This window comes from Rousettus aegyptiacus, unplaced genomic scaffold (genome assembly GCF_014176215.1).
Source record: "Rousettus aegyptiacus isolate mRouAeg1 unplaced genomic scaffold, mRouAeg1.p scaffold_m13_p_7, whole genome shotgun sequence".
Lineage (NCBI taxonomy): Eukaryota > Metazoa > Chordata > Mammalia > Chiroptera > Pteropodidae > Rousettus > Rousettus aegyptiacus.
The window spans coordinates 9,987,416-10,002,942 of record NW_023416310.1 but is presented as its reverse complement, the minus strand read 5'-3'; the positions used below and the strand labels follow the sequence as shown (position 1 = coordinate 10,002,942).

The 15,527-nt window shown below is 37.3% G+C and overlaps 1 protein-coding gene and 1 pseudogene across 13 annotated transcripts in view; one reads left to right on the top strand and one right to left on the bottom strand.

Annotated features, from left to right (window-relative positions):
- Positions 1-1,378: 1,378 nt before the first annotated feature.
- The window catches only part of PUM2 (pumilio RNA binding family member 2), a 77,661-nt gene continuing 63,512 nt past the window's right edge, over positions 1,379-15,527 (top strand). For 4 of the 13 annotated variants that reach the window (XM_036225197.1, XM_016144764.2, XM_036225196.1 and 1 more), the window contains exon 1: positions 1,517-1,762. The gene's annotated coding sequence lies outside the window, so the exon portion shown is untranslated. Of the gene's footprint in view, positions 1,452-1,516; positions 1,763-15,527 lie in introns of those variants that run through there. The other 9 variants (XM_036225193.1, XM_036225190.1, XM_036225194.1 and 6 more) reach the window with 5 other exon arrangements.
- Positions 9,626-9,744, bottom strand: LOC118606007 (annotated as a pseudogene).

Sequence of the window (15,527 nt, the reverse complement as noted above, 5' to 3'; positions counted from 1 at the left end):
AAATGCAGGTGTGGGTAACAGGAAGCAATGGGATGGCTGAACAACAGGCATGAGCGCCAGGAATCAGATTTCCATTTTAAATGGCAGTGATCAGAACTAACCTGAGGAAGTAAGGCTGAATTCAGGAAGGCCAAGTAAGAGCCTGCTACAGAAATCCAGACCTGGGAAGCAGAGTAAAAGAATGTCTTCGGAAATATTCAGGAAGGAAAAATCTGCAAGCCTTGGCGAGTTGCCTATATGGGAAGAGGGGTATAAGAAAGAGACAAGGATAGTTCAAAATCTAGCTTGGGGAAACTGAATAGGTGGCAGAACCACCAACTATTGAGATAATGCAAAAGTTCGGGGTGAGGGATAAGTTCAGTTTTTAACATGTTTGGTGCCTGGAAGAACATTCAAGTGGAAACATCTAATATTGCCCAAAATTAAGGCCAGAGGTAAAAGCTTGAGGTAGATTCCAATGCCATATGTTTTTTGGTAATTTTTTAAAACAGAAGAGCTCATGCATTCATCATGTGATTATTAAACACTATACTATAGCCCAGGTACCGGGAAATACAGTATGGCCAAAACGGAAGTGGCCCCTGTAGGCCCTCACGGAGGTTACAGTCACCCAGGAAGATGCAGCAAAGGTCTATCGCAAGGCACGCTTTAGGTTTCCCAAGTACAGAATGTCAGGAGAGCCAGGAGCTGTGCAAACCATGGAAAACAAGTTGGATGCAGCGCCACTTTACAGTTGTGTGCCTGGGAGAAGCCACCTTGAGTTGGGTCTCAAGCCTGGAATCGCCACCACCAAAGCCACCGAGCCTGGTCAGGCCTGCAGCGAGGCTTGGAGTCTTCAACTGCGAAGGGGAGTGTGCCTGGCGAGGGTGGGCTGCGAGTGATGAAAATCAGCCACTAACGACCTGTTTCCTTTGTATTTATCCAGGCCACCTACTGCGGCCAGCAATTTGCTGAGCTGGCTCCACTCGCCCAGGAGGCAACGACTAGAAGGACAGTTGAGGGGTTCACGTTTCTACCCAAGATGCATCTCCATCGTCTTGCTGCGGGGAGAGGGCAAGGGTGAAACCTAAAGGCCTGGATTACTGCCAGCACCCCGGAAGGAGAGGAGGAGCAGTCCGCAGTACATCGCACTGGGGGAGAACAATGAGCTACCGGGGAGGAAGAGGAGAGTCAGCTAATTCGGAAGTCGAGGCCCCACGCGGGAAGACAGCCGAACCCAGCACTCAGAAGACCACGCCTGCGCCGCCCAAGTCCGGCGCGCGTTCGCGTCGCGGGCGGCCGCCAAGCCCAGACCCAGCGGCGAGCCCGCGAGGCGAGGGCGGGGGAGCGCACGCCGGAGGCACGAACGAGACGCGCGAGCGCAGAGGGCGTGCGCACGCGCAGAGCTGCCGCCGGCCGGCGCCGGGAGCGCGGGAGAAGCGACGGAAGCCGCTGAGAGGAGCCGCACCTCGGTGAGTGCTCCCCCTACCCTCCCCCTCCTCCCGGAGTGCATTGCGCGCGCCCGGTGGGCGGGGGGAGGGGAGGGGAGGCAGCGGCGGCAGCCATGTTGTTGTGAGTCTCTGTGTCTCACCCTCGGTACTTCGGTGGTTCGGAGGAGGAGGGGGAGGAGAAGGAGGAGGTGGGGTGGGGGGGAGGGAGGTAGGTGGAGAAAGAAGATATTGCCGCCACCGAAGGCGGAGGAGGGGAGGACGTGTACGAGCGACGCCGCCGTGCGCCCAACGGTCGGTGTCCCCGGCTGAGGCAGCGCGGCCGCAGCAGCCCCGTAAGTCAGTCCGCGCTTGCCCCCTCTCCCCGCGCTCTGGCGCCGCAGGGGCTGGCTCCCCGGGCTTTGTGTGTCGGCCCCGGCGGGAGCAGCCCGCGGGTGGGCGGCGGACGGGGCCTGCGGGGCGCCGCGGATGGCTGCGGCCTGGGGCCCGCTCGCACAATGCAGGGGGAGGGGTGCCGGAAGGGGGTGTGCGCCGGGCGCGGGGGGATCTCGGCTTTCGCGCTTCCTTCCTTCCCCCACACCGCAGCCTCGCGGCGCTGCGGGCAGCGGGGGGACCACCGGGCTGTTTGGTTTCGCCGCGCTCGGGGTTAGAGACCGAGCTGTCCGTCCGCCCGGCCCTCGGATTCGGAAAGCGGGGAGAGGCTGGGTGGGTCCAGAGACGCGTGCGAGCTGGAAGTGGGCGAAGAGGAAGGAGTGGGTTTCTGAAAACAAGCGTGGGAATTGTCCAGGGCCCGAGCGTGTCCAGGAAAAGCTTGCGGTAGACAGGTGTGGGGACGAAACAAACAGCGACTTGGGTTCGACTCGTTAGGTGCCATTAGGGGAGAATGGTTTGTTTTTGTTATTGGAACAGTTTCGCTACTTAAAAAAATATGTAAATTAAAGCCAACGGAAAGAGTCGAGGCTTCACACGTTTTCTCCGAAGTTTGGTATCTGGATTGGGCCACATTTGGGGGAAACATTGTTTAAAGTTTTATGCCCAAACTCGCTTGTAAAAAAGTTAGTGCTACTTCTGAGAACATAGCTAGGGAAGACCCACTTTCTTAACTTAGTTTTTCAATCTAACATATTTAAACTTTTTTGAGGGAGTAGTATTGCGAACATATTAGGTGTAATAAGATAATCCTGTCAGTTAAAATCAGGAATTAGTGCTTTGTAAGATTTTTAAAACTGGCGAGAGGTTTGTTTTGTTTTTTAACTAAGATTTTTAGGAAAGCTTTATTTAGAAAAATACTTTTAAATGCTTAAGAGAAAAGTAAGGCCTGTAAAGATATTGTGTTTCAGGAAGACAGTTTTAATAAAGGGAGTTACCTAAGCATTTTAAAAGCTTGTTTACCGCTAAGATGCGTGTTTAATGGAAGACTACACCATGTGACCCTGGAGTATTCGAAGATGGTTTAAGGAAATCTAGATAGGAATCCTGTTAAAGAAATATTTTTATTTGGCTGAGTTTCTGTTCTTAGTTTTTTGAGATCCTGCTTTTCAAAAATTATTCGCTTTATCTGCATGGTCATCGTAAATAGTTCTTGGCATTTTCCCTCCTGCAGGAATGCCTTTAAAAGCCTAATTTTTGGTGAAATTAAGTTATTTAGAATTGTCTTGATGTCCTTGAGGGCGGTTTTTGTGCTCAGAAAAGGTTTACTTTTAATTTTAAAAGTTACATATCAGAATCATGGTTCTTAAGCTTTCAAGTTTAGTATTTTTTAAGCTCAGTTTTCTTATTCGTACAAGTCTAGCTATTTTATTTTCGAGTTAGGTTTGCTGTTAAACATTTTCAAACAAAAACTATGTTTAATTTTAATACACGGTTTTCTTAATTTGAGTCCAGATTTCTCTTAGATGTTCCAATATTTAGTAAGATTTCAACTTTTTAAAAGTCTAAATTACTGCCATATTTAAGTTGGACTTACAAGGTTGTCATTTTAATAAGCCAAATTTTTTAATGCATTACAAGTATATAAACCAAATAATGTAGTCTTAACACTTACTAATAATAGGATTTGGGGTCTCTTAAATCTTCTATACTTGTTTATAAATCTTTCAAAGAGAATTTGTCTTTCTGTGTAGGTACTTATCCTAGCTGATCAGAGATTTGGGCCAGGTATGGAATCCAAAGCCAATCTTCTCAGTGACCAGACTCTCCTTTTTATAGATACTGACAGGCTCTTCATAATTTTTAGGTTGGTTCCTGTCTCCTGAGCTGAAGTCTACATACTCCTTAATTCAAAGAGCTTTAAACTTGCTGAGTTTCTAAGATAGTAAAGTTTTCTGTATTTTTTTAGTTTTCTTAAGACTTGGATACTTTAAACATTTGCACGTTTGTATCTCATGACTTCAGCTGCCTGGCCTTCACAGTTTGAGGCCGTTTTACTGACAGATATAATTAAGATAAAAATTGTACTTATAACTGGGTAAATTGGTTTATGACATGTTAGCTAGATTTCTTGCTGTTTTTAAGAAGGCATTAAAATAGTCTTCTTACTTACTATTATTTTCCCACCCCTTACTCTTCCCTTTGACGAATTTCTAAGAGGAACTGATCAAGTGTGGCTCAGCCCCTTTCTTCTTTTTCTCCTTGGGAGTCTGCGCCCTGCAGAAAGCACTTTGTTCTGCTTCTTCAGGAGGCCACCATAGACTCTACTCCTTTCTGGAGGAAAACTGTGGTTGTCTGGTGCTACCTGTGACTGGGTTAGGGTAATTATGGGGTGTGGTATTAGGAAGCTCAGCTGACCTAGGTCTAAATTATGCTTTCCAGCATAGCTTTATCAGTAATAAAAGTGTTTGTATTGCCATCAGTCTAATTCCTGTGTCTCTCACTTCCAACTGCTGATGTGGGAAGAGGGTTTCCTTAAACCCTATCTCTTAGATGCTAATATTTTAAGTGATTTTTGTTTAGCAATATAAACAAAATTTAAACGAAATTTCATTTAAAATTTATTTATTGCTTTTGTAGTGGAGAACGTGAATTTACAGAGAAATACTTTGAAGCTTCTCTAGTGAAACACTGTAGCATTGAGTCATAAGTGTATGCACGATGTTTCAGTAGCTGTATGTTGAGAGACATAAGGTTAATGTATTTTTTACTTAAGGTGACTTTTTTCTTCCAGTAATTCAAAAGATCTAACTTCTTTATAAATGAAAAATTGAAGACTTGCCTAATTAAACACAGGTGTCACCTTCCAGAGGGTCATAATTCTAAATGAAATTGGAAATTTTTGTCTTTTGAGGACTTTTTTTTTTTTTTAACAAAAAGTGTTATTTGACCCTCACCTGACTTTTTATATTAAGTACTTTAAAGGATTAAAAAGAATTGGTTAGTCAAGCATGTCGGCAAACAGATAATTTCTTTCATATATTCCACCTCAGCAAATTTAACCACTGTAATCTCGTCTGTTTTCAGTCCACATATCACAAATTTTCATCTAACTTCTTATTCTCTTACTATTCTCGTGGAGAGAGAAAAGAATTTAGAGTATTGGAAAACATCCAAATCTGTATACCTTCTGTGCATATCCCAGGATTTCACGATAGCTGCCAAGTAGAAAAAATGGGGAAGAAGTGTGAAAGAAGGGAGGAGAGGTAGTTGGAGTGTCAGAATACTTTGATCGATTGCAAATGGGACCAAAAAAAAAAAAGTCATCACCTGCCTACCCAGGGCAACATGTATATTTGAACTACAAAAACCTCTAAAAATCTGTTTCCTGGAAGGGATTTCTTGAAATTGACTATAAAATGACACTAGACAACCATTTAATACCTATCTAGAATAAAACCGGCAAGTGGCTGCCAACGTACAAAAATGGTGTGTGTTGGGGGGCGGGGGAGGGGGTACATTTTTTCTTATTCCGGAAAAAAAAAACAAGTATGTTGAGATCCTATTTCGAGGATAGATCTTTGTAATTTCTTTTGTAGTAGACCTCTTATATCAAGAGTAGCAAGTTCTACATCTTAAAGTGGTGGTCTCTGATTTTAGGCACTTTCTGAAAGACTTCTCAGTGCTTGGTGGGAGATAGTCTTGACTATGAAAGGTGTAACTGGTATTATTCATTCAGACATTACAGAAGATAAGTAGTAGACACAGGGTGACTTGACCCTAAGTATAGGTTTTGCTAGGTAGTCAAATGAGGCAAAATTGTAGAAGAAAATATGGAATGTATTGTGTAATTTTGTTTAATACCAAAAAAGAATTATGTATAAAGAGCTACTCGTGTCTTCCATTTCAGTGACTAGGTCATTTATTAACATCTACATCATACTTTATCACTTTCAGCATGAAAGTGATAAATGCAAAATATTAAGGGTTTTTTTTTTTTTTTAATGGTAAAGCCTAGATATTTAAAACCCAATTCAACATAAACAGAATTAAGCTTTGAGGTTTAGAGAGGATGATAGCTCCAAGTTTTGCCTACAGATGTTTGCTTGGATCTTGTCGCAGTTGAAATTTTCATCCAAAGGAAAGCCCCTTAAATTATGTGGCTCCCACAATAGCAACAATGGGAGTACTCTAGGGTCTTGCCAAAGATAAAATTATTTGCTAATATTTATAAGTCTGATTGAGAAGGTATTTATGGAGTTAATATTTGATGAACATTCAATCCATTTGTTGCTGTGGATATTTAAATTGTATCCTTTCGTCAAGCTGAACTACCAAAAACTTACACATTTTTTTGAGGTTTGCAGGCCAGACTGTCCTAAGATGTTGGTGCTAAGTTATCCCTTGTTTTTAGGGAGTTTATAGTCAAGTGGAGAGGAAAATGATTAAACTTGTGATTAAAGTGCAGTACACTAAGTGCCGCCAAGGTGCTGCGTGGATTCACGCAGGCGGACACTGCAGGGGTCAGGAAAAGCTTTCCAGAAGGGGTAAAGGCGAGTGTAAAAAGACTTAGAGAAGTTAATTTAGACAAGAGATGGGTGGAAAGGCGTTCAGCCAGAGGGATGGCAGAACTTAAAGTGGAGGTAGGGAGAATAGAAGAGATAAGACTGGAGAGATAGGTAGGCCCTCCACCAGATAAGGGTTTTATGTAATTTGGGCAGTCCTGAAAAACTTTGGAAATCCAAGATTATGATTTAGGAAGATTTAGACAATATTGTCCTGGAACCTTTATAGAATTACTGTGGAATTATTTTCCCTGGATTGGCAACTGACTTTCCTTGAGGGACTGACTATAAAAAATGAGATTATGAAACCTTGCATCTGTTAAGAGAATGTCATTGAAGATATTTTGTTATAACTGTGTCCTCTATAATACTCCATATTAAGAAATTTCTTTTACAGCTTAGTACTAGAGATGAGGTTGCTTCCAAGGAATTTGTATGATACTTTTCTATGGATAATGAGAATTTTATGTAATTTACTGTATACTTTTTATCTTTGTATTGTCAGAAGTTAAACTGAGAGTATACTTACTATTTTTGTTGTTCAATATTTGCTTCATTATTATAAGATTAGTTTTGTTTATTGTGTGTATTTTCTATGAGATAGTGTGCCTTCCAAAATTTTTTACTTAAATGAAGAGTAAATTTCATTTAAATTGTACTCAAGAATATACCACAGACTCTTTTTGGGGGTATATAATTTAGTACTCCTTTCTAATTTTTTTTATTAAAATGATTGGGGTGACATTGGTTAATAAAATCAAATAAGTCTTAAGTATACAATTCAACAACACACTATATAATATATATTGCATTGTGTGTTCACCACCCAAAGTAAATTTCCTTCCATCTCCATATATTGACAGCTTTTACCCTTATCTGACTCCCCTTGCCCCAAAATCTCAATGTGTATTTTATCCCTGGTGGTTAAACCTTCTGGGCACCAGAGTTGACTTGCTTTAGTAATTCATCTTTTTTATTCACATTGCTGTTAGGAATGAAACAGTGTAGAACTGGAGTAGGGTGGCTTCTGTTGGGATTTTCTGAATTCAGATCAGCAATAGTCTTGGGTGGTAGAAGTAATGAACGGCAAATTTTTTTAAACCAGTTCACCTTTTTCCCCCTAACTTGTAAGAGAATATTTAGAAATCAAAAAACAATTTTGTGGAATACTGTGAAAGCTAGAAGTAATGTAAATCATGTTTTATCACAGCATACTGTCAAATATGTTAAGGATTTTAAATGATTTGGTTGGCTCCATATTTTTTTTACACTTTGATGAATATATCAAAGAGTAGGGCAGAACTTAGATGAAATGATTAGAAAAGTAAGTGATAATGGCACAGTGTGGTTCCTTTCAATCAGGTAATGAGAGAATATTTAGATCTGCAAATTATCTTTTTTAAGACCCAAATGTTATGAAGGTGTGGCTAGAGATATTTACTATAGTAGGTATTGGGTATACATGTAGATTCCTTTATATTTCCTTAAAAACTCTTAGAAGTTCACAAAAGTGAATATTTCTCTTTTAAGTGATGCCTAGGTTATAAGTCATGATACATAGCTTATATATAGGTCTATTTATGAAATATTTGCATTCTACCATACATAAGGCCATTGATTTTCAATCTAATTTGACTCTAAGAACTATATAAATGTGTTTAGTGATTTTTAATACATATTTTGTTTTTTTAATTCCCATTCCCCATGCTCTCCACTTTGGCAACCATCACCTTGTCCTCTCTATGGGTCTGTTTTCTGTTTTGTTTCCTTTTATTAATTTATTTTGGCTTTTTAGATTTCACATGCAAGTTAAATAATAATGGTATTTGTCTTTCTCTGACTTCACTTTGCATAATACCCTCTAGGTCCATCCATGTTATCTCAAATGGCAAGATTTTGCTCTTTTTTTTTTTTCACTTACAGTTGACATACAATATTATATTTCAGTTGTACAGCAGGTTTCATTATTTTTTATTGCTGAATAATATTCTAGTGTGTATATATCTATCACACCTTTATCCATTCATTTAACATTTTAAATATTTAACATATTCAGAGTAAAGAACTATACAATGTAAAATAAAAGTCATGCATGCTTTTTCCCCCAGATGTGACCACTAATAACACAAGTGTCACTCTTGATTATTTTCCATATATGCATATACAAGTATGTTTGTATCATGTTTTTTCAAAAATGGGATGATAGAAACAGACTGTCTCTCACCTTGCCATTTTACTTCCTACATACGTAACTACTTCTGTCTCATGTTTTGTAATGGGTGCATAGCTGATAATTTTATCAGTTTTTCTCTTACAGTATTTCTTTTTGGTCCCCTCCCTCATTACCGTTAATATTTTATTGAACAGTGGCATAACTAGAACAGTTTGCCGAGTTGCGTTAAATATTTTTTCTATCCTTATTCTGATTTACAGAAATTTTAAAGTCTAATGGTCAAGTCATAGTGTTATTAATGCATTGAGAAATGCCAATTAAATGCCATAAAATTAAGAAAGATTACTCGGGGTAGATTTTAGTGAAGAAAGTGGCCTTTAAGCTAAACTTGGAGGGATTGTAGGATTTGCATATAAAGAGACAAATGCTAAAAACTAGAGAAGCTTCAGCTTTTAGAGAGCTGTATAATTAACATACCACCTGAGTGATAGTTTATGCTTGGTTGGTATGGAAAACAGCTTGAAGCTTTTTCAGTTTTGATAGTATTGATAGTATTGAATCCTTTGCCGTTTCAGTAGCTTTGGCTCTTAGGGTAGGGTTGACCACGATTTCTTTATTTGTAAAGTGAGACTACAGTACCTACTTTGCTCGATTGTAGTGACTTAGATGTTATGTACCTAGTATGATCTCGGGCATAAAATTGTGTGTTCAGTAAATTCTCTTGTTCTCTTTGGGGAATGTTGTCTGATAAAAGTAGTTCAAAGAGGTTTGGGTTCACTTGGAAAACAGTTTTTAGGGAAAAAATTTCACATACTACTTATCAAAAATAATGATTAGGTAATAAGTGACATTAAGTTTATACAGTAGCTTGGACCCTAAGTTAAACATGTGGAGAGTAACTTGGGTCCTCTACAATCTGCAGTTTATGAATATTTTGTTGTTTTTTGTTTGCTTGTTTTTTAAATATTTGTCCAAATTCTACCTCTCCTTCAAGGCCCAGCTTAAATAACTGTGGCTTCACATGGTCTTCTGTCATATTGTTTGTAAGAAATCTTTATACCCATATTTTCCCTTTTTTTTTTTTTTTTAACTGCTTACGGCACCTAGTATTCCTAGGTGATCTCCCATCCAAGTACTAACCAGGCCCAGCCCTGCTTAGCTTCCAAGATCAGACAAGAATGGGCATGTACAGGGTGGCATGGCCGTAGACTATATTTTACTTTTTAAAGTAGTATTTCAAAGCAAATCCCAGAAAACATGCTAGTTTAAGCGTACATTCTTTTACTGATAGGACTTATTAGAAAATACAATCCCTTTGCTATTATCACAGCTAACAACATTCCTTAACATTATCTAATACCCATTCTGTATTTAGATTTCCCTGATTTTCTCAAAAAAATGTCATTTTTATAGTTGATTTTTTAGAATGAGGATTCAAGCTCGGTTTACACAGTATTTTGACATTTAAGCCTCTTAGTCTATATAATAGTCTTTCTCCTCTGCTCTCTTAAAATTTCATGCCATAGATATGTTAGTGAAACCAGGTGATTTTTCTTTTTCTCCATATTCTGGATTAGGCAGTTACTTTCTTTTATCATCTGTTCATATTGATCTTCTCTCTCTCATGTTTCTAATTAACCAGTACTATTTAGTTCTAGCAGCTTTATCAGGTAGGTTGAAGTTTAGTGTTGTGTTTTGTTTAGTCAATAATTCTTCAGAAGTGAGCATCTATTTAATATTACATTACATCACGTAGCAGATGATGTCTGCTTAGTCCACTTTTACGATGATGGCATAGCAAGTAACAAAATCACATTAATTTGGAAATACTGCTTTTGGGGGTTCATTTTGTAATACATCTTTGACATTTCACATGTGTCTTTAACTCATTAGAGCAGAGCCACTTTGCATTATCTCTTTATAAAAGCATGTCATGTCATTACCACCTAAGTTATTTCATCTGCTTCTTTCAGGTAGTATCCAAAGGCATCCAAAACTAGCATTGATTGAGGTTGTTTAGTGTGCAGATAGTCTCTAAACAGTATTTTGTTTTTCAAACTAAGGAATTTTCCTAAGCAGTATTTTATTTCTCAAAAAGATCAATTGAGAAAATGACTTGTAATACAAGAGACGTTGTAATGACTCAAGTATATATGGTGATTCACCTTTCAGAGAATTTTAAGGAAAAAATCTTGCATTAGATTTATATATGTGTGTATGTAAGTATCTTGTATAAGATTGATATATGTAAGTGTATGTGTATTTATCCTATTTTGCTTACTCGAGAATATTTCCGTGAGATCCTCAAAGCTAAAGCATTCTTGCACAGAAATGTTTGGTAATTTTTTTAATGTCTAAGTGCTGGTGCTGAAATAATTAATTTCTAACCTTAGAAGATTTGAGCCAGGGCCTTTAAAGATTTCCAGTTTGTGGGAGTCTATATACAGACAACACTTATTTTTGCCAAATTTCATTCAAAACTTCAAACTTGACTTTTCCTAAACATAGTCAAATCAGTAATACTGTTCTTTATGCTAGTAAAACCAAACATACACAATTCCCCTATGAAGTACGTGGACAAACAAGTAGCACATATCTAAAAGTAATGTGGATTTTGGCTCAACCATTAGTTAATTGACTTGTCTAACACCACTGGGAAAAGTATATGATTCAGTTCGTGCCCCCAGAAAAATAACACATTACTAGGTGTTGATGGTGATTAGTAGAAACTTCTCATATGACTTAAATCTGGGTTTAGCTTTACCTTTGTCATATGGATAAGAAAAGACATTGCTAAACAAATGTATTTAGGTGGCAAATTTACAAAAGTGATTTAATATGCTGAGGAGACTTTAGCATCTTTTTGCTTGCAATGGATACCACTAATGTCAATGTGATTATGTTTGTTAAAAACAGTACAAGGAGGATGACTACCAAGAATATTTTGTAAGCAACTTAAGTTACTCTTTGTTACTGACTTACATGAATTAAATTTTCATGTAATTTTGTTTCTGTAATTGATGCACAAGATAGTAACAGCCCCATGGTATTAGAGGACTAATTGGTAGAAGTAGTGCCAATGGAAAGTAGCTGTAAGTCATTTTATGTTGATAAGTGTCTAGCAGTACAAAAAGTCTAAAAGTCATATTCATTGTCTTTCTATTAAAACAAGCATCATATTTTCATATGTATGAAGGCATTTATAGTTATTCTCCAGGTATTGATTGGTTGATTTCATGATCTGAAGTTACATTTCATAAAATGTAAATTTTTTTCTCATTCAATATTTAGCATTTAGGTGGCTAAGACAACTACTCCTAGCCCCTTAGACGCCTGAGTTTAATTTCTACTATGGCCTTAAAATAAAGGTAATCATAATACGAAAATGTGATTAGTGTCACATGGTGGTAGGAAGTGTTTCGATACCATTTATTGTAACTCTAAATGAGATTCCCCCTTATTTTTCATGATAGGCATATGGTGAGGAATTGGATCAGATGCTGAGAAAAATTAGTATTCTTAATGATATAAAATGCTTCTTAATGCATATTCTTGGTTCTTCATACAAACTAGAAACCTTTTGGATTATACATTAGTATGTATGAAAACTCACAGAATTGAATCAAGTCGTTATTTGATGTGCTTTATATTTTTTTCACATAATAAGTAATAATGCTGCTTACAGGAAAATTGGCTACTTCAAGCATACCTCAGTGATATTTTGGGTTTGTTTCCAGACCACCACAATGAAGCAAATACCTCATAAAGTGAGTAGTAATCATTTTGTTGGTACGGGGATTTGCCTTTAGTTTGTTTAAAAAAAAAAAAAAAATACAACATCTGTGAAACACGATAAAGAGAAGTGCAAAAAAAACCAAAATGAAGTATGCCTGTACTGTTAGATTTAATATAATACTGTTCTTTTGCTAGAAAACAATCATAACCTCAAAAACTAACTTTTTAATTCAATTTTACATCAAGATTACACGGGATCTTGCCCATAGAAGAATTTCTGTTATGTATCTTCTATATTAGCAAATATCTAATTGCTTTTTTTTAAAAGAATAATATTGGAGATTTCAGCTCAGTAGCACAGACAAAAAAATTGAAGACAGGCTCTGCACCTCAAGCAGTACTGCGTACTGTAAATTCTGGATGCGTTTTCTTCAAGTAAACATAATCAATTCAATATTTTATAACTGGTATTCTGTTGCTTGTTAAAAGAAAAGATTGGTTTTTTCCCTCTCTAATACCTATAGTTGTTAAGGTAAAGTTGCTAAATTCATGTACAGATTTTTATATTTCCCTTGCCATCATATACCAATATTTGTAGCGGGGCGTAAGACTTAGCAAATTGGCATTTCGTGTAAGTTTTATAGTCCCACTTAGTGGCATGTGTGCTGACCCTGCCCCTTCAGCTTTATTATTGCTAATATGGAGATTATTCCAAGAGCGTTGAAATGGTGTTTATTTACTTTCTGTCCCATTGTCTTGCCCACTTTTTCTCCATTCTCTTCCTTATTATGATTGAACTCAGTGGTTACATCCTAAACTAAGAGGCTAAATTTGAATCTTGTGTCAGATTTTTTTTCATTTTAAAGTCTTTTCCCTGAAACCTACTTGGTCATTTAAAGAAAATAATAAAATCCCCTCCATTTGAATATAAACCTGAAATCTCTAGTCATTATTTTAAACATACACATGTTAAAAGTGACTTATCTGCATTTGAGTTTGTTTGTTTGGTGGAGCAGTCAGAAGTGCAGATGCACTAGAGCAGAGGTCAGCAAACTGGCCTGTAGGCCAGATTTGGCCTACCACCCATTTTGTTTTTGTTTTTGTTTTTCCCCTTTTGGTGGGATGTATTTTTTCGCCCACTATCTAGGATTGGCTTTTAGATTTTTAAATGATTGGGGGGCAGGGGGGCGGGGTTGGAATCAAAAGAGGAATAATAATTTCATGACACATGAAAAATATATGAAGTTCAAATTGTACTGTTGATAAAGTTTTATTAGGACACCTCTGTGCTCATTCATTTCGCTATCGTCTGTGGCTGCCTTTGTGCTCAAAAGGCATAGTCGAGAAGCTGCAACAAAGATTCACAAAGCTGAAAATGAAAATGTTTACCATCTAGCTCTTTACAGAAAAAGTGTGTTGACCCCTGCACTGGGGCATCATCTCCACAAACATAAGAATTGATCCACAGAGCTAAGAGACCTTACATTTATCCAGAGGTTCTTTAACTTATGACCTCATCTGTTTGGACAACAGATAAAAACGTAGAAGTAAGCAGAAGGCTTTGGTAAAGTTCCAGTGCTTTATTTTTGAGAAAATTTCTTGTCTATACTGTTGTGGTTTTTTCTTAATAAAAATCTCCCTCTTATTCATAGATTATACAGATTTGTTGTAGAAAGGTAATAAGATACAGATAAATAGATGGGAAAAATTGGTGTACTCAGATCACTTATGGACTTTGGTTTATTTCCTTTCAATCCTAACATTGCTATATAAAAACTTCTTATTACAAACAGATATTCCCTGTAATCCACTTTAATAGCTATATGGTACTCCATTTTAGAAACAGATTGTATCATTTATTGTGGGACCATTAAGCAGTTTCTAATTTCAGGATTTGCAAACAATGTTAATACAAACATCTTTGTACATAAAGCTTTTTTTATATTTAGGTTTTAATCTTAGGATTGATTCCCAAAGTTGGTGAGACTGATTCAAGAGATACATGTATCCATATATATGGTGCCAAATTGCTTTCCTAAGAAAGGATTCTAACTTTAGAATGTGTTTTTGTGTTTGTTAAAGATAGTTAACTTCCGTCTTAGAGACTGTTTACTTTTACAAGTCTACTATACTTGGATATCTGAGGCTATAGATTACTGTACATTAAAAGCAATCAAATTATAAAGGTTAGAAGTGGTACCATTATGATCCAGTCAGATGATATTTAACGTGACAGCAAGGCAGGGAACTGAAATACTAACAAAAGCAGACATGAGAGAGAGAAACACTGAGTCCCACAAGAGCCTCCAAAAATATCTGTTCTTCTTTCAAGAGTAGTCTATAATGATGCTCTTAATGATAACTGGTATTTGGTGATTACTTTTAATTAATAGCTCACAAAGCACTTTTGGACACATTATCTCATCAACAAGAGATAAGTAAATTAAGATTTAGGGGATAGACAACTTGCAAGAGTCAAACTGTCAATTCATATTCTGAATCTAAATCATATACTGTTTCTACTCTACCACAATTGTCACATATAAAAATTGTCCATTATGCTTTCTTTAGGATAGCAGAATAATAATCAATTTTTTGAGCTATTTTCATCCTAAATAATAAAACCATTGTAATTTTGGCTTTAATAGAACATTTAATAAGGATAATCTGTTCTTGGGATACAGATAACATGTTCCATGGAAGATCACTTTTTTAAATGACTAACTGGTACATTGAGCCCAAACTTTAGGGGTTAATATTTAATGTATGTTTACAAATTGAATTAAGAAGTCAAAATTATGTGGAAACATTGTCAAGCTGGTAGGATTTAAATTTGTAGCATTCTTAAGAAATTAGAAAGTTGCATAAATGTTAGATATTTCCAGTAACATGTTAGCAATATCTTGAAGCTTGCCATTAGACGTGGGAAACAGTGCTTAGAAGAAATTGAGGCCGTAATGGAGTGGGAGGTCTAGAAAATATAAGGGCTATAAAATATAAAGTTTGAGCCAGTGAGATCAGAAATGTCAATTTAAGAAAAGAATGTAAAAGGCATAGAGTCCAGGGCAACATGAAATCCTATGAAGTACTTATAGAATAATGAAGGGATTGTGTCCAAATTTAGGGATTTTAAAAGAAACATTTAGAAATTGAAAATGGTTAAAACGGACTGTACCAAAACATTATTATGAATTTTGCCATGTTAAGATGGAGAACTTTGTGTGGCTATGAAGTGGTAAGGACACATTTGGACCAAGA